This window comes from Pseudorca crassidens, chromosome 19, assembly GCF_039906515.1.
Source record: "Pseudorca crassidens isolate mPseCra1 chromosome 19, mPseCra1.hap1, whole genome shotgun sequence".
Lineage (NCBI taxonomy): Eukaryota > Metazoa > Chordata > Mammalia > Artiodactyla > Delphinidae > Pseudorca > Pseudorca crassidens.
This window is the reverse complement of record NC_090314.1, coordinates 25,083,360-25,100,629: the sequence shown is the minus strand read 5'-3', so window position 1 is coordinate 25,100,629 and position 17,270 is coordinate 25,083,360. Positions and strand designations below refer to the sequence as shown.

General features: G+C 66.6%; 7 non-coding genes across 7 annotated transcripts; all 7 read right to left on the bottom strand.

Moving 5' to 3' along the window:
• Positions 1–1,383: 1,383 nt before the first annotated feature.
• On the bottom strand, positions 1,384–1,502 carry LOC137213518 (5S ribosomal RNA). Its single transcript, XR_010938155.1, has one exon. It is a non-coding gene; the product is annotated as a 5S ribosomal RNA (ribosomal RNA).
• Positions 1,503–2,439: 937 nt separating this feature from the next.
• LOC137213353 (5S ribosomal RNA) lies at positions 2,440–2,558 on the bottom strand. Its single transcript, XR_010937993.1, has one exon. It is a non-coding gene; the product is annotated as a 5S ribosomal RNA (ribosomal RNA).
• Positions 2,559–5,258: 2,700 nt separating this feature from the next.
• LOC137213352 (5S ribosomal RNA) lies at positions 5,259–5,377 on the bottom strand. The gene has a single exon (XR_010937992.1). It is a non-coding gene; the product is annotated as a 5S ribosomal RNA (ribosomal RNA).
• Positions 5,378–8,077: 2,700 nt separating this feature from the next.
• On the bottom strand, positions 8,078–8,196 carry LOC137213351 (5S ribosomal RNA). The gene has a single exon (XR_010937991.1). It is a non-coding gene; the product is annotated as a 5S ribosomal RNA (ribosomal RNA).
• A 2,699-nt stretch (positions 8,197–10,895) lies between these two features.
• LOC137213350 (5S ribosomal RNA) lies at positions 10,896–11,014 on the bottom strand. Its single transcript, XR_010937990.1, has one exon. It is a non-coding gene; the product is annotated as a 5S ribosomal RNA (ribosomal RNA).
• A 2,698-nt stretch (positions 11,015–13,712) lies between these two features.
• Positions 13,713–13,831, bottom strand: LOC137213349 (5S ribosomal RNA). Its single transcript, XR_010937989.1, has one exon. It is a non-coding gene; the product is annotated as a 5S ribosomal RNA (ribosomal RNA).
• Positions 13,832–16,530: 2,699 nt separating this feature from the next.
• Positions 16,531–16,649, bottom strand: LOC137213348 (5S ribosomal RNA). The gene has a single exon (XR_010937988.1). It is a non-coding gene; the product is annotated as a 5S ribosomal RNA (ribosomal RNA).
• Between the last annotated feature and the right edge of the window lie 621 nt (positions 16,650–17,270).

Here is a 17,270-nt window from a genome sequence, read left to right as displayed (position 1 = left end):
CGCCAGAGTCCAGGAAACATTGGTGGTCTGTGGCTTGGAAGTGCCACTCCTTCTGCCAGCCTGGGTCCCTGCGCTTGGCTTCCTGCAATAAGAAGCCAGTGTCCCCTTCTTGGCCTGAGGGTCCCTTTGGTTTAGTGGCCACAGTTGTGCCAGCAGGCCCCTCCTGGTCCTATACCATGCACTAAGTACATCTGCAGCTGCAGACTCCAAACCCCTGGTCTCTGGGCACCTCCTCTGTGTCTCAGCTGTCCCTGTCCACAGAGAGCCTCATACAAGAAGTTGCTTCCAAACTGGGAGGTTCCACATCTGGGCAGGTCCAGCTCCAGGCCCAGTGAAGGGCATGAAGAAGGCTGAGGCTCTGGACTCCAGCCAGGCCTTCAGCAGGCCTCTGAGGCCAAGGTCTTCCTAGTCTCAAGAGGGGCCAAGAGACGCAATGTGTCATTTGAACAAGTGAGTCAGCGGGCGGTGAGCGAATGAATGACCGCTCGAGGGGATGTATGCCGGCCACCGGGCCCTGTTTGACTGTCCAGGCTCAGCTTACCTGACCCTGGTTACCAGGGAATGCCACTCTGGGCCCTCCTTTTCATCCCCCTCCCTCACTGTGACCTCACCACCTGCCCCATTATGACCCAGTCTGGCTCCCAGTTAAAACTGGAGGGCAGAGGGCCCAGGCAGTCCTGGGACCAACGGCCATGGGTGAGCGAAACTACTACCGAGCCGAGCCGTTCACTGGCCCCATCCCCAGGAAATGCCAGGAGCAAGGATACTCAATTCTTCTGATCCCGGTCAGCTTCATCTTGCTCAACGTGGGGATCAACATGGTGACTATGGTCAGGGCAGGATCTGTGCAGCGCGGTTGGGGGAGCCCTGGGGTCTTGAAGGGGCTGAGGTGGGAGGGCTGCTGGGGTGTGACCGGACAAGGGTTGGATTTCAGGGCTCACCCTGCTCCCGGCCTCCCCCCTCCCCTTCTTCCCTCAACTCTGGAGGCATCTGAAGAGATTCTTGAGGGCACTTTTCAATCGTATTTTCCACAAAGGTGAGTGGGCGCCGGCGTGGGTTCAGGGGATGTGGGCCTGTCCCCTTTCTTCTATCCCTGCCTTGATTCTCAGCCCCTCAGGAACCCAGGCCCTGACCCATCTCGCCTTTCCCCACAGACAAGCAAGCCAGCTGTGTAGGCACCCATCGCATGTGCATGCGCTGCTCCGTGGATCCCAAGAACCTGTGCTCAAGAGTTTCTTCCCACTTCTGCCATCGCCCAAGCTTCCTGCTCGGGCAGGTAAACCACCTTGCCTACTGCCTGCAGCGGGGCTCGGCGGGGGCGGAGCCGGCGGCCCCCCCGCCGCGGGCGAGTAAAGGAGAAGGCGGGCGCAGCGGGAGGCAAAAAGCCTACAGCACCCGGTATTCCCAGGCGGTCTCCCATCCAAGTACTAACCAGGCCCGACCCTGCTTAGCTTCCGAGATCAGACGAGATCGGGCGCGTTCAGGGTGGTATGGCCGCAGACGGGGGCGGGGGCCGACGGCTGCCTCTTGAGGACCAGTTTCGCTGGCGCTGGCGCCTTAACGCCAGCCTGGCGGCCGGCCCGCCCCGGCAGGGCCCCCTCGCCCGCCCAGGCAGGGGGAACGGAGGTCTCGGGTATCGGGCGGCGGCGGAGGGTTTGGCGACCACCTCCCAGCCCAGGGCGGCCGTGACCCAGCAAACCCTTCGGCGCTTGGCGCCCCGCCCAAGATCCCGCACGTCGCTCACAGGGACGTGGCCCCGGAGGCTTCAGGGCCCGGGGCCCGCGGTCCCTTGGGCATCGGCCCTGCCCGCCCACGCGGCGCTAGGCGCAGCCCGGCCGCAGCCCGGGCCGGCCCTCCTGCCCGACAGCAGCCGGCCCGAAGCCACCGCGAGCCTCCATTGAGTCGCCACGGCCCCTCAGCCCCGGCAAGGCCACCCTTGCCCCCACACCCCCCGCCGAGCTCAGAACCCCGCCCCTGGTGGCCGGCAGGCCCGGGGAAGCGGCCCCTGCCCTCGATCCCGCTCCCGCACCCGGCCGCGGTGACACGCCAGAGGGGCGGGGTGGTGGTGGGGCGGGGCTTTTGTCGGAGGGAGCTGTGGAGGGACACACCGGCACACAGGTGGCGGCGCCGGGGCTGGGCGCCGGTGGGGGCGGCCAGGTGCAGGTCGAGGGGCTCGCGGGCCGAAAGGACGGCAACTGGGCCCGCGGCGGAGTCTGGGTCCGGGCCAGCCACCCCGGGAGCGTCTGGGGTGCGGCTGCCTTCCAGGGCCGCCTTCTGGCCGCCTGGCCGGCCGGGACGGCGGGGAGCGCCCCCGCCGGCGCGCGCCATGGTGGGAGGGGCCTGAGGAGGTGGGGCCTGCAGCGCGGCCCGGCGGGGGCGGAGCCGGCGGCCCCCGCCGCGGGCGAGTAAAGGAGAAGGCGGGCGGAGCGGGAGGCAAAAAGCCTACAGCACCCGGTATTCCCAGGCGGTCTCCCATCCAAGTACTAACCAGGCCCGACCCTGCTTAGCTTCCGAGATCAGACGAGATCGGGCGCGTTCAGGGTGGTATGGCCGTAGACGGGGGCGGGGGGCCGCGGGCGGCCTCTTGAGGCCCAGTTTCGCTGGCGCTGGCGCCTTAACGCCAGCCTGGCGGCCGGCCCGCTCCGGCAGGGCCCCCTCGCCCGCCCAGGCAGGGGAAACGGAGGTCTCGGGTATCGGGCGGCGGCGGAGGGTTTGGCGACCACCTCCCAGCCCAGGGCGGCCGTGACCCAGCAAACCCTTCAGCGCTTGGCGCCCCGCCCAAGATCCCGCACGTCGCTCACAGGGACGTGGCCCCGGAGGCTTCAGGGCCCGGGGCCCGCGGTCCCTTGGGCATCGGCCCTGCCCGCCCACGCGGCGCTAGGCGCAGCCCGGCCGCAGCCCGGGCCGGCCCTCCTGCCCGACAGCAGCCGGCCCGAAGCCACCGGGAGCCACCATTGAGTCGCCACGGCCCCTCAGCCCCGGCAAGGCCACCCTTGCCCCCACACCCCCCGCCGAGCTCAGGACCCCGCCCCTGGTGGCCGGCAGGCCCGGGGAAGCGGCCCCTGCCCTCGATCCCGCTCCCGCACCCAACCGCGGTGACACGCCAGAGGGGCGGGGTGGTGGTGGGGCGGGGCTTTTGTCGGAGGGAGCTGTGGAGGGACACACCGGCACACAGGTGGCGGCGCCGGGGCTGGGCGCCGGTGGGGGCGGCCAGGTGCAGGTCGAGGGGCTCGCGGGCCGAAAGGACGGCAACTGGGCCCGCGGCGGAGTCTGGGTCTGGAGGGCTCTGAGCCTCCATCCGCTCTGGTGCCTCGGGTCTACCGGCCCGATGCCTGGTAGCGTGACACCCCACCGGCCCACAGACGTAGCCTCCCCAGCTGTGCTCACAGCGAGTCCAACCGCAGCCTGCATCCCTCCGCGGGACACTTGGATTACTCCCGCGATCCCCACGAGGTGCGGCACCCGGCGGCCGAATGGGCTGAGATCCTGCCCTTGCGGCGCCCTGTGGCCACCTCCGCCTCCCTCACGGTACTGGCCGAGGCCTCGGACCAGCGGGCCCCGGCTCCCAGCTCAGTGCTGCTCCTCCGCCCCTCTGACCTCCTGCCCGACGTCCAGGCTACCGAGCACCCTCCACCCCCGCCCACCTTCATGCCACTCAGCCGGAACCCGGGAGGCAATGCCAACTACCAGGTGTATGACAGTCTGGTGCTGAAGCGGCAACCGCAGGAGGGCCAAGCGTGGGCCAACTCGCTGCTACCTTCCACCTCGGCCTCCAGGCCCTCTCTGCACGGGAGCCAGACTGGGAAAATGAACTTACCAGCAGCAAATGGGGGCAGGGGCAGGGGGCGGCAGGGCATGGAGAGAGGAATAAAGAGCGCCAGAGTCCAGGAAACATTGGTGGTCTGTGGCTTGGAAGTGCCACTCCTTCTGCCAGCCTGGGTCCCTGCGCTTGGCTTCCTGCAATAAGAAGCCAGTGTCCCCTTCTTGGCCTGAGGGTCCCTTTGGTTTAGTGGCCACAGTTGTGCCAGCAGGCCCCTCCTGGTCCTATACCACGCACTAAGTACATCTGCAGCTGCAGACTCCAAACCCCTGGTCTCTGGGCACCTCCTCTGTGTCTCAGCTGTCCCTGTCCACAGAGAGCCTCATACAAGAAGTTGCTTCCAAACTGGGAGGTTCCACATCTGGGCAGGTCCAGCTCCAGGCCCAGTGAAGGGCATGAAGAAGGCTGAGGCTCTGGACTCCAGCCAGGCCTTCAGCAGGCCTCTGAGGCCAAGGTCTTCCTAGTCTCAAGAGGGGCCAAGAGACGCAATGTGTCATTTGAACAAGTGAGTCAGCGGGCGGTGAGCGAATGAATGACCGCTCGAGGGGATGTATGCCGGCCACCGGGCCCTGTTTGACTGTCCAGGCTCAGCTTACCTGACCCTGGTTACCAGGGAATGCCACTCTGGGCCCTCCTTTTCATCCCCCTCCCTCACTGTGACCTCACCACCTGCCCCATTATGACCCAGTCTGGCTCCCAGTTAAAACTGGAGGGCAGAGGGCCCAGGCAGTCCTGGGACCAACGGCCATGGGTGAGCGAAACTACTACCGAGCCGAGCCGTTCACTGGCCCCATCCCCAGGAAATGCCAGGAGCAAGGATACTCAATTCTTCTGATCCCGGTCAGCTTCATCTTGCTCAACGTGGGGATCAACATGGTGACTATGGTCAGGGCAGGATCTGTGCAGCGCGGTTGGGGGAGCCCTGGGGTCTTGAAGGGGCTGAGGTGGGAGGGCTGCTGGGGTGTGACCGGACAAGGGTTGGATTTCAGGGCTCACCCTGCTCCCGGCCTCCCCCCTCCCCTTCTTCCCTCAACTCTGGAGGCATCTGAAGAGATTCTTGAGGGCACTTTTCAATCGTATTTTCCACAAAGGTGAGTGGGCGCCGGCGTGGGTTCAGGGGATGTGGGCCTGTCCCCTTTCTTCTATCCCTGCCTTGATTCTCAGCCCCTCAGGAACCCAGGCCCTGACCCATCTCGCCTTTCCCCACAGACAAGCAAGCCAGCTGTGTAGGCACCCATCGCATGTGCATGCACTGCTCCGTGGATCCCAAGAACCTGTGCTCAAGAGTTTCTTCCCACTTCTGCCATCGCCCAAGCTTCCTGCTCGGGCAGGTAAACCACCTTGCCTACTGCCTGCAGCGGAGCTCGGCGGGGGCGGAGCCGGCGGCCCCCCCGCCGCGGGCGAGTAAAGGAGAAGGCGGGCGGAGCGGGAGGCAAAAAGCCTACAGCACCCGGTATTCCCAGGCGGTCTCCCATCCAAGTACTAACCAGGCCCGACCCTGCTTAGCTTCCGAGATCAGACGAGATCGGGCGCGTTCAGGGTGGTATGGCCGTAGACGGGGGCGGGGGGCCGCGGGCGGCCTCTTGAGGCCCAGTTTCGCTGGCGCTGGCGCCTTAACGCCAGCCTGGCGGCCGGCCCGCCCCGGCAGGGCCCCCTCGCCCGCCCAGGCAGGGGGAACGGAGGTCTCGGGTATCGGGCGGCGGCGGAGGGTTTGGCGACCACCTCCCAGCCCAGGGCGGCCCTGACCCAGCAAACCCTTCGGCGCTTGGCGCCCCGCCCAAGATCCCGCACGTCGCTCACAGGGACGTGGCCCCGGAGGCTTCAGGGCCCGGGGCCCGCGGTCCCTTGGGCATCGGCCCTGCCCGCCCACGCGGCGCTAGGCGCAGCCCGGCCGCAGCCCGGGCCAGCCCTCCTGCCCGACAGCAGCCGGCCCGAAGCCACCGCGAGCCTCCATTGAGTCGCCACGGCCCCTCAGCCCCGGCAAGGCCACCCTTGCCCCCACACCCCCCGCCGAGCTCAGGACCCCGCCCCTGGTGGCCGGCAGGCCCGGGGAAGCGGCCCCTGCCCTCGATCCCGCTCCCGCACCCAACCGCGGTGACACGCCAGAGGGGCGGGGTGGTGGTGGGGCGGGGCTTTTGTCGGAGGGAGCTGTGGAGGGACACACCGGCACACAGGTGGCGGCGCCGGGGCTGGGCGCCGGTGGGGGCGGCCAGGTGCAGGTCGAGGGGCTCGCGGGCCGAAAGGACGGCAACTGGGCCCGCGGCGGAGTCTGGGTCTGGAGGGCTCTGAGCCTCCATCCGCTCTGGTGCCTCGGGTCTACCGGCCCGATGCCTGGTAGCGTGACACCCCACCGGCCCACAGACGTAGCCTCCCCAGCTGTGCTCACAGCGAGTCCAACCGCAGCCTGCATCCCTCCGCGGGACACTTGGATTACTCCCGCGATCCCCACGAGGTGCGGCACCCGGCGGCCGAATGGGCTGAGATCCTGCCCTTGCGGCGCCCTGTGGCCACCTCCGCCTCCCTCACGGTACTGGCCGAGGCCTCGGACCAGCGGGCCCCGGCTCCCAGCTCAGTGCTGCTCCTCCGCCCCTCTGACCTCCTGCCCGACGTCCAGGCTACCGAGCACCCTCCACCCCCGCCCACCTTCATGCCACTCAGCCGGAACCCGGGAGGCAATGCCAACTACCAGGTGTATGACAGTCTGGTGCTGAAGCGGCAACCGCAGGAGGGCCAAGCGTGGGCCAACTCGCTGCTACCTTCCACCTCGGCCTCCAGGCCCTCTCTGCACGGGAGCCAGACTGGGAAAATGAACTTACCAGCAGCAAATGGGGGCAGGGGCAGGGGGCGGCAGGGCATGGAGAGAGGAATAAAGAGCGCCAGAGTCCAGGAAACATTGGTGGTCTGTGGCTTGGAAGTGCCACTCCTTCTGCCAGCCTGGGTCCCTGCGCTTGGCTTCCTGCAATAAGAAGCCAGTGTCCCCTTCTTGGCCTGAGGGTCCCTTTGGTTTAGTGGCCACAGTTGTGCCAGCAGGCCCCTCCTGGTCCTATACCACGCACTAAGTACATCTGCAGCTGCAGACTCCAAACCCCTGGTCTCTGGGCACCTCCTCTGTGTCTCAGCTGTCCCTGTCCACAGAGAGCCTCATACAAGAAGTTGCTTCCAAACTGGGAGGTTCCACATCTGGGCAGGTCCAGCTCCAGGCCCAGTGAAGGGCATGAAGAAGGCTGAGGCTCTGGACTCCAGCCAGGCCTTCAGCAGGCCTCTGAGGCCAAGGTCTTCCTAGTCTCAAGAGGGGCCAAGAGACGCAATGTGTCATTTGAACAAGTGAGTCAGCGGGCGGTGAGCGAATGAATGACCGCTCGAGGGGATGTATGCCGGCCACCGGGCCCTGTTTGACTGTCCAGGCTCAGCTTACCTGACCCTGGTTACCAGGGAATGCCACTCTGGGCCCTCCTTTTCATCCCCCTCCCTCACTGTGACCTCACCACCTGCCCCATTATGACCCAGTCTGGCTCCCAGTTAAAACTGGAGGGCAGAGGGCCCAGGCAGTCCTGGGACCAACGGCCATGGGTGAGCGAAACTACTACCGAGCCGAGCCGTTCACTGGCCCCATCCCCAGGAAATGCCAGGAGCAAGGATACTCAATTCTTCTGATCCCGGTCAGCTTCATCTTGCTCAACGTGGGGATCAACATGGTGACTATGGTCAGGGCAGGATCTGTGCAGCGCGGTTGGGGGAGCCCTGGGGTCTTGAAGGGGCTGAGGTGGGAGGGCTGCTGGGGTGTGACCGGACAAGGGTTGGATTTCAGGGCTCACCCTGCTCCCGGCCTCCCCCCTCCCCTTCTTCCCTCAACTCTGGAGGCATCTGAAGAGATTCTTGAGGGCACTTTTCAATCGTATTTTCCACAAAGGTGAGTGGGCGCCGGCGTGGGTTCAGGGGATGTGGGCCTGTCCCCTTTCTTCTATCCCTGCCTTGATTCTCAGCCCCTCAGGAACCCAGGCCCTGACCCATCTCGCCTTTCCCCACAGACAAGCAAGCCAGCTGTGTAGGCACCCATCGCATGTGCATGCGCTGCTCCGTGGATCCCAAGAACCTGTGCTCAAGAGTTTCTTCCCACTTCTGCCATCGCCCAAGCTTCCTGCTCGGGCAGGTAAACCACCTTGCCTACTGCCTGCAGCGGGGCTCGGCGGGGGCGGAGCCGGCGGCCCCCCCGCCGCGGGCGAGTAAAGGAGAAGGCGGGCGGAGCGGGAGGCAAAAAGCCTACAGCACCCGGTATTCCCAGGCGGTCTCCCATCCAAGTACTAACCAGGCCCGACCCTGCTTAGCTTCCGAGATCAGACGAGATCGGGCGCGTTCAGGGTGGTATGGCCGTAGACGGGGGCGGGGGCCGACGGCTGCCTCTTGAGGCCCAGTTTCGCTGGCGCTGGCGCCTTAACGCCAGCCTGGCGGCCGGCCCGCCCCGGCAGGGCCCCCTCGCCCGCCCAGGCAGGGGGAACGGAGGTCTCGGGTATCGGGCGGCGGCGGAGGGTTTGGCGACCACCTCCCAGCCGAGGGCGGCCCTGACCCAGCAAACCCTTCGGCGCTTGGCGCCCCGCCCAAGATCCCGCACGTCGCTCACAGGGACGTGGCCCCGGAGGCTTCAGGGCCCGGGGCCCGCGGTCCCTTGGGCATCGGCCCTGCCCGCCCACGCGGCGCTAGGCGCAGCCCGGCCGCAGCCCGGGCCGGCCCTCCTGCCCGACAGCAGCCGGCCCGAAGCCACCGCGAGCCTCCATTGAGTCGCCACGGCCCCTCAGCCCCGGCAAGGCCACCCTTGCCCCCACACCCCCCGCCGAGCTCAGGACCCCGCCCCTGGTGGCCGGCAGGCCCGGGGAAGCGGCCCCTGCCCTCGATCCCGCTCCCGCACCCAACCGCGGTGACACGCCAGAGGGGCGGGGTGGTGGTGGGGCGGGGCTTTTGTCGGAGGGAGCTGTGGAGGGACACACCGGCACACAGGTGGCGGCGCCGGGGCTGGGCGCCGGTGGGGGCGGCCAGGTGCAGGTCGAGGGGCTCGCGGGCCGAAAGGACGGCAACTGGGCCCGCGGCGGAGTCTGGGTCTGGAGGGCTCTGAGCCTCCATCCGCTCTGGTGCCTCGGGTCTACCGGCCCGACGCCTGGTAGCGGGACACCCCACCGGCCCACAGACGTAGCCTCCCCAGCTGTGCTCACAGCGAGTCCAACCGCAGCCTGAATCCCTCCGCGGGACACTTGGATTACTCCCGCGATCCCCACGAGGTGCGGCACCCGGCGGCCGAATGGGCTGAGATCCTGCCCTTGCGGCGCCCTGTGGCCACCTCCGCCTCCCTCACGGTACTGGCCGAGGCCTCGGACCAGCGGGCCCCGGCTCCCAGCTCAGTGCTGCTCCTCCGCCCCTCTGACCTCCTGCCCGACGTCCAGGCTACCGAGCACCCTCCACCCCCGCCCACCTTCATGCCACTCAGCCGGAACCCGGGAGGCAATGCCAACTACCAGGTGTATGACAGTCTGGTGCTGAAGCGGCAACCGCAGGAGGGCCAAGCGTGGGCCAACTCGCTGCTACCTTCCACCTCGGCCTCCAGGCCCTCTCTGCACGGGAGCCAGACTGGGAAAATGAACTTACCAGCAGCAAATGGGGGCAGGGGCAGGGGGCGGCAGGGCATGGAGAGAGGAATAAAGAGCGCCAGAGTCCAGGAAACATTGGTGGTCTGTGGCTTGGAAGTGCCACTCCTTCTGCCAGCCTGGGTCCCTGCGCTTGGCTTCCTGCAATAAGAAGCCAGTGTCCCCTTCTTGGCCTGAGGGTCCCTTTGGTTTAGTGGCCACAGTTGTGCCAGCAGGCCCCTCCTGGTCCTATACCACGCACTAAGTACATCTGCAGCTGCAGACTCCAAACCCCTGGTCTCTGGGCACCTCCTCTGTGTCTCAGCTGTCCCTGTCCACAGAGAGCCTCATACAAGAAGTTGCTTCCAAACTGGGAGGTTCCACATCTGGGCAGGTCCAGCTCCAGGCCCAGTGAAGGGCATGAAGAAGGCTGAGGCTCTGGACTCCAGCCAGGCCTTCAGCAGGCCTCTGAGGCCAAGGTCTTCCTAGTCTCAAGAGGGGCCAAGAGACGCAATGTGTCATTTGAACAAGTGAGTCAGCGGGCGGTGAGCGAATGAATGACCGCTCGAGGGGATGTATGCCGGCCACCGGGCCCTGTTTGACTGTCCAGGCTCAGCTTACCTGACCCTGGTTACCAGGGAATGCCACTCTGGGCCCTCCTTTTCATCCCCCTCCCTCACTGTGACCTCACCACCTGCCCCATTATGACCCAGTCTGGCTCCCAGTTAAAACTGGAGGGCAGAGGGCCCAGGCAGTCCTGGGACCAACGGCCATGGGTGAGCGAAACTACTACCGAGCCGAGCCGTTCACTGGCCCCATCCCCAGGAAATGCCAGGAGCAAGGATACTCAATTCTTCTGATCCCGGTCAGCTTCATCTTGCTCAACGTGGGGATCAACATGGTGACTATGGTCAGGGCAGGATCTGTGCAGCGCGGTTGGGGGAGCCCTGGGGTCTTGAAGGGGCTGAGGTGGGAGGGCTGCTGGGGTGTGACCGGACAAGGGTTGGATTTCAGGGCTCACCCTGCTCCCGGCCTCCCCCCTCCCCTTCTTCCCTCAACTCTGGAGGCATCTGAAGAGATTCTTGAGGGCACTTTTCAATCGTATTTTCCACAAAGGTGAGTGGGCGCCGGCGTGGGTTCAGGGGATGTGGGCCTGTCCCCTTTCTTCTATCCCTGCCTTGATTCTCAGCCCCTCAGGAACCCAGGCCCTGACCCATCTCGCCTTTCCCCACAGACAAGCAAGCCAGCTGTGTAGGCACCCATCGCATGTGCATGCGCTGCTCCGTGGATCCCAAGAACCTGTGCTCAAGAGTTTCTTCCCACTTCTGCCATCGCCCAAGCTTCCTGCTCGGGCAGGTAAACCACCTTGCCTACTGCCTGCAGCGGGGCTCGGCGGGGGCGGAGCCGGCGGCCCCCCCGCCGCGGGCGAGTAAAGGAGAAGGCGGGCGGAGCGGGAGGCAAAAAGCCTACAGCACCCGGTATTCCCAGGCGGTCTCCCATCCAAGTACTAACCAGGCCCGACCCTGCTTAGCTTCCGAGATCAGACGAGATCGGGCGCGTTCAGGGTGGTATGGCCGTAGACGGGGGCGGGGGCCGACGGCTGCCTCTTGAGGCCCAGTTTCGCTGGCGCTGGCGCCTTAACGCCAGCCTGGCGGCCGGCCCGCCCCGGCAGGGCCCCCTCGCCCGCCCAGGCAGGGGGAACGGAGGTCTCGGGTATCGGGCGGCGGCGGAGGGTTTGGCGACCACCTCCCAGCCCAGGGCGGCCCTGACCCAGCAAACCCTTCGGCGCTTGGCGCCCCGCCCAAGATCCCGCACGTCGCTCACAGGGACGTGGCCCCGGAGGCTTCAGGGCCCGGGGCCCGCGGTCCCTTGGGCATCGGCCCTGCCCGCCCACGCGGCGCTAGGCGCAGCCCGGCCGCAGCCCGGCCGGCCCTCCTGCCCGACAGCAGCCGGCCCGAAGCCACCGGGAGCCTCCATTGAGTCGCCACGGCCCCTCAGCCCCGGCAAGGCCACCCTTGCCCCCACACCCCCCGCCGAGCTCAGGACCCCGCCCCTGGTGGCCGGCAGGCCCGGGGAAGCGGCCCCTGCCCTCGATCCCGCTCCCGCACCCGGCCGCGGTGACACGCCAGAGGGGCGGGGTGGTGGTGGGGCGGGGCTTTTGTCGGAGGGAGCTGTGGAGGGACACACCGGCACACAGGTGGCGGCGCCGGGGCTGGGCGCCGGTGGGGGCGGCCAGGTGCAGGTCGAGGGGCTCGCGGGCCGAAAGGACGGCAACTGGGCCCGCGGCGGAGTCTGGGTCTGGAGGGCTCTGAGCCTCCATCCGCTCTGGTGCCTCGGGTCTACCGGCCCGACGCCTGGTAGCGTGACACCCCACCGGCCCACAGACGTAGCCTCCCCAGCTGTGCTCACAGCGAGTCCAACCGCAGCCTGCATCCCTCCGCGGGACACTTGGATTACTCCCGCGATCCCCACGAGGTGCGGCACCCGGCGGCCGAATGGGCTGAGATCCTGCCCTTGCGGCGCCCTGTGGCCACCTCCGCCTCCCTCACGGTACTGGCCGAGGCCTCGGACCAGCGGGCCCCGGCTCCCAGCTCAGCGCTGCTCCTCCGCCCCTCTGACCTCCTGCCCGACGTCCAGGCTACCGAGCACCCTCCACCCCCGCCCACCTTCATGCCACTCAGCCGGAACCCGGGAGGCAATGCCAACTACCAGGTGTATGACAGTCTGGTGCTGAAGCGGCAACCGCAGGAGGGCCAAGCGTGGGCCAACTCGCTGCTACCTTCCACCTCGGCCTCCAGGCCCTCTCTGCACGGGAGCCAGACTGGGAAAATGAACTTACCAGCAGCAAATGGAGGCAGGGGCAGGGGGCGGCAGGGCATGGAGAGAGGAATAAAGAGCGCCAGAGTCCAGGAAACATTGGTGGTCTGTGGCTTGGAAGCGCCACTCCTTCTGCCAGCCTGGGTCCCTGCGCTTGGCTTCCTGCAATAAGAAGCCAGTGTCCCCTTCTTGGCCTGAGGGACCCTTTGGTTTAGTGGCCACAGTTGTGCCAGCAGGCCCCTCCTGGTCCTATACCATGCACTAAGTACATCTGCAGCTGCAGACTCCAAACCCCTGGTCTCTGGGCACCTCCTCTGTGTCTCAGCTGTCCCTGTCCACAGAGAGCCTCATACAAGAAGTTGCTTCCAAACTGGGAGGTTCCACATCTGGGCAGGTCCAGCTCCAGGCCCAGTGAAGGGCATGAAGAAGGCTGAGGCTCTGGACTCCAGCCAGGCCTTCAGCAGGCCTCTGAGGCCAAGGTCTTCCTAGTCTCAAGAGGGGCCAAGAGACGCAATGTGTCATTTGAACAAGTGAGTCAGCGGGCAGTGAGCGAATGAATGACCGCTCGAGGGGATGTATGCCGGCCACCGGGCCCTGTTTGACTGTCCAGGCTCAGCTTACCTGACCCTGGTTACCAGGGAATGCCACTCTGGGCCCTCCTTTTCATCCCCCTCCCTCACTGTGACCTCACCACCTGCCCCATTATGACCCAGTCTGGCTCCCAGTTAAAACTGGAGGGCAGAGGGCCCAGGCAGTCCTGGGACCAACGGCCATGGGTGAGCGAAACTACTACCGAGCCGAGCCGTTCACTGGCCCCATCCCCAGGAAATGCCAGGAGCAAGGATACTCAATTCTTCTGATCCCGGTCAGCTTCATCTTGCTCAACGTGGGGATCAACATGGTGACTATGGTCAGGGCAGGATCTGTGCAGCGCGGTTGGGGGAGCCCTGGGGTCTTGAAGGGGCTGAGGTGGGAGGGCTGCTGGGGTGTGACCGGACAAGGGTTGGATTTCAGGGCTCACCCTGCTCCCGGCCTCCCCCCTCCCCTTCTTCCCTCAACTCTGGAGGCATCTGAAGAGATTCTTGAGGGCACTTTTCAATCGTATTTTCCACAAAGGTGAGTGGGCGCCGGCGTGGGTTCAGGGGATGTGGGCCTGTCCCCTTTCTTCTATCCCTGCCTTGATTCTCAGCCCCTCAGGAACCCAGGCCCTGACCCATCTCGCCTTTCCCCACAGACAAGCAAGCCAGCTGTGTAGGCACCCATCGCATGTGCATGCGCTGCTCCGTGGATCCCAAGAACCTGTGCTCAAGAGTTTCTTCCCACTTCTGCCATCGCCCAAGCTTCCTGCTCGGGCAGGTAAACCACCTTGCCTACTGCCTGCAGCGGGGCTCGGCGGGGGCGGAGCCGGCGGCCCCCCCGCCGCGGGCGAGTAAAGGAGAAGGCGGGCGGAGCGGGAGGCAAAAAGCCTACAGCACCCGGTATTCCCAGGCGGTCTCCCATCCAAGTACTAACCAGGCCCGACCCTGCTTAGCTTCCGAGATCAGACGAGATCGGGCGCGTTCAGGGTGGTATGGCCGTAGACGGGGGCGGGGGCCGACGGCTGCCTCTTGAGGCCCAGTTTCGCTGGCGCTGGCGCCTTAACGCCAGCCTGGCGGCCGGCCCGCCCCGGCAGGGCCCCCTCGCCCGCCCAGGCAGGGGGAACGGAGGTCTTGGGTATCGGGCGGCGGCGGAGGGTTTGGCGACCACCTCCCAGCCCAGGGCGGCCCTGACCCAGCAAACCCTTCGGCGCTTGGCGCCCCGCCCAAGATCCCGCACGTCGCTCACAGGGACGTGGCCCCGGAGGCTTCAGGGCCCGGGGCCCGCGGTCCCTTGGGCATCGGCCCTGCCCGCCCACGCGGCGCTAGGCGCAGCCCGGCCGCAGCCCGGGCCGGCCCTCCTGCCCGACAGCAGCCGGCCCGAAGCCACCGCGAGCCTCCATTGAGTCGCCACGGCCCCTCAGCCCCGGCAAGGCCACCCTTGCCCCCACACCCCCCGCCGAGCTCAGGACCCCGCCCCTGGTGGCCGGCAGGCCCGGGGAAGCGGCCCCTGCCCTCGATCCCGCTCCCGCACCCAACCGCGGTGACACGCCAGAGGGGCGGGGTGGTGGTGGGGCGGGGCTTTTGTCGGAGGGAGCTGTGGAGGGACACACCGGCACACAGGTGGCGGCGCCGGGGCTGGGCGCCGGTGGGGGCGGCCAGGTGCAGGTCGAGGGGCTCGCGGGCCGAAAGGACGGCAACTGGGCCCGCGGCGGAGTCTGGGTCTGGAGGGCTCTGAGCCTCCATCCGCTCTGGTGCCTCGGGTCTACCGGCCCGACGCCTGGTAGCGTGACACCCCACCGGCCCACAGACGTAGCCTCCCCAGCTGTGCTCACAGCGAGTCCAACCGCAGCCTGCATCCCTCCGCGGGACACTTGGATTACTCCCGCGATCCCCACGAGGTGCGGCACCCGGCGGCCGAATGGGCTGAGATCCTGCCCTTGCGGCGCCCTGTGGCCACCTCCGCCTCCCTCACGGTACTGGCCGAGGCCTCGGACCAGCGGGCCCCGGCTCCCAGCTCAGCGCTGCTCCTCCGCCCCTCTGACCTCCTGCCCGACGTCCAGGCTACCGAGCACCCTCCACCCCCGCCCACCTTCATGCCACTCAGCCGGAACCCGGGAGGCAATGCCAACTACCAGGTGTATGACAGTCTGGTGCTGAAGCGGCAACCGCAGGAGGGCCAAGCGTGGGCCAACTCGCTGCTACCTTCCACCTCGGCCTCCAGGCCCTCTCTGCACGGGAGCCAGACTGGGAAAATGAACTTACCAGCAGCAAATGGGGGCAGGGGCAGGGGGCGGCAGGGCATGGAGAGAGGAATAAAGAGCGCCAGAGTCCAGGAAACATTGGTGGTCTGTGGCTTGGAAGCGCCACTCCTTCTGCCAGCCTGGGTCCCTGCGCTTGGCTTCCTGCAATAAGAAGCCAGTGTCCCCTTCTTGGCCTGAGGGTCCCTTTGGTTTAGTGGCCACAGTTGTGCCAGCAGGCCCCTCCTGGTCCTATACCATGCACTAAGTACATCTGCAGCTGCAGACTCCAAACCCCTGGTCTCTGGGCACCTCCTCTGTGTCTCAGCTGTCCCTGTCCACAGAGAGCCTCATACAAGAAGTTGCTTCCAAACTGGGAGGTTCCACATCTGGGCAGGTCCAGCTCCAGGCCCAGTGAAGGGCATGAAGAAGGCTGAGGCTCTGGACTCCAGCCAGGCCTTCAGCAGGCCTCTGAGGCCAAGGTCTTCCTAGTCTCAAGAGGGGCCAAGAGACGCAATGTGTCATTTGAACAAGTGAGTCAGCGGGCGGTGAGCGAATGAATGACCGCTCGAGGGGATGTATGCCGGCCACCGGGCCCTGTTTGACTGTCCAGGCTCAGCTTACCTGACCCTGGTTACCAGGGAATGCCACTCTGGGCCCTCCTTTTCATCCCCCTCCCTCACTGTGACCTCACCACCTGCCCCATTATGACCCAGTCTGGCTCCCAGTTAAAACTGGAGGGCAGAGGGCCCAGGCAGTCCTGGGACCAACGGCCATGGGTGAGCGAAACTACTACCGAGCCGAGCCGTTCACTGGCCCCATCCCCAGGAAATGCCAGGAGCAAGGATACTCAATTCTTCTGATCCCGGTCAGCTTCATCTTGCTCAACGTGGGGATCAACATGGTGACTATGGTCAGGGCAGGATCTGTGCAGTGCGGTTGGGGGAGCCCTGGGGTCTTGAAGGGGCTGAGGTGGGAGGGCTGCTGGGGTGTGACCGGACAAGGGTTGGATTTCAGGGCTCACCCTGCTCCCGGCCTCCCCCCTCCCCTTCTTCCCTCAACTCTGGAGGCATCTGAAGAGATTCTTGAGGGCACTTTTCAATCGTATTTTCCACAAAGGTGAGTGGGCGCCGGCGTGGGTTCAGGGGATGTGGGCCTGTCCCCTTTCTTCTATCCCTGCCTTGATTCTCAGCCCCTCAGGAACCCAGGCCCTGACCCATCTCGCCTTTCCCCACAGACAAGCAAGCCAGCTGTGTAGGCACCCATCGCATGTGCATGCACTGCTCCGTGGATCCCAAGAACCTGTGCTCAAGAGTTTCTTCCCACTTCTGCCATCGCCCAAGCTTCCTGCTCGGGCAGGTAAACCACCTTGCCTACTGCCTGCAGCGGGGCTCGGCGGGGGCGGAGCCGGCGGCCCCCCCGCCGCGGGCGAGTAAAGGAGAAGGCGGGCGGAGCGGGAGGCAAAAAGCCTACAGCACCCGGTATTCCCAGGCGGTCTCCCATCCAAGTACTAACCAGGCCCGACCCTGCTTAGCTTCCGAGATCAGACGAGATCGGGCGCGTTCAGGGTGGTATGGCCGTAGACGGGGGCGGGGGCCGACGGCTGCCTCTTGAGGCCCAGTTTCGCTGGCGCTGGCGCCTTAACGCCAGCCTGGCGGCCGGCCCGCCCCGGCAGGGCCCCCTCGCCCGCCCAGGCAGGGGGAACGGAGGTCTCGGGTATCGGGCGGCGGCGGAGGGTTTGGCGACCACCTCCCAGCCCAGGGCGGCCCTGACCCAGCAAACCCTTCGGCGCTTGGCGCCCCGCCCAAGATCCCGCACGTCGCTCACAGGGACGTGGCCCCAGAGGCTTCAGGGCCCGGGGCCCGCGGTCCCTTGGGCATCGGCCCTGCCCGCCCACGCGGCGCTAGGCGCAGCCCGGCCGCAGCCCGGCCGGCCCTCCTGCCCGACAGCAGCCGGCCCGAAGCCACCGGGAGCCTCCATTGAGTCGCCACGGCCCCTCAGCCCCGGCAAGGCCACCCTTGCCCCCACACCCCCCGCCGAGCTCAGGACCCCGCCCCTGGTGGCCGGCAGGCCCGGGGAAGCGGCCCCTGCCCTCGATCCCGCTCCCGCACCCGGCCGCGGTGACACGCCAGAGGGGCGGGGTGGTGGTGGGGCGGGGCTTTTGTCGGAGGGAGCTGTGGAGGGACACACCGGCACACAGGTGGCG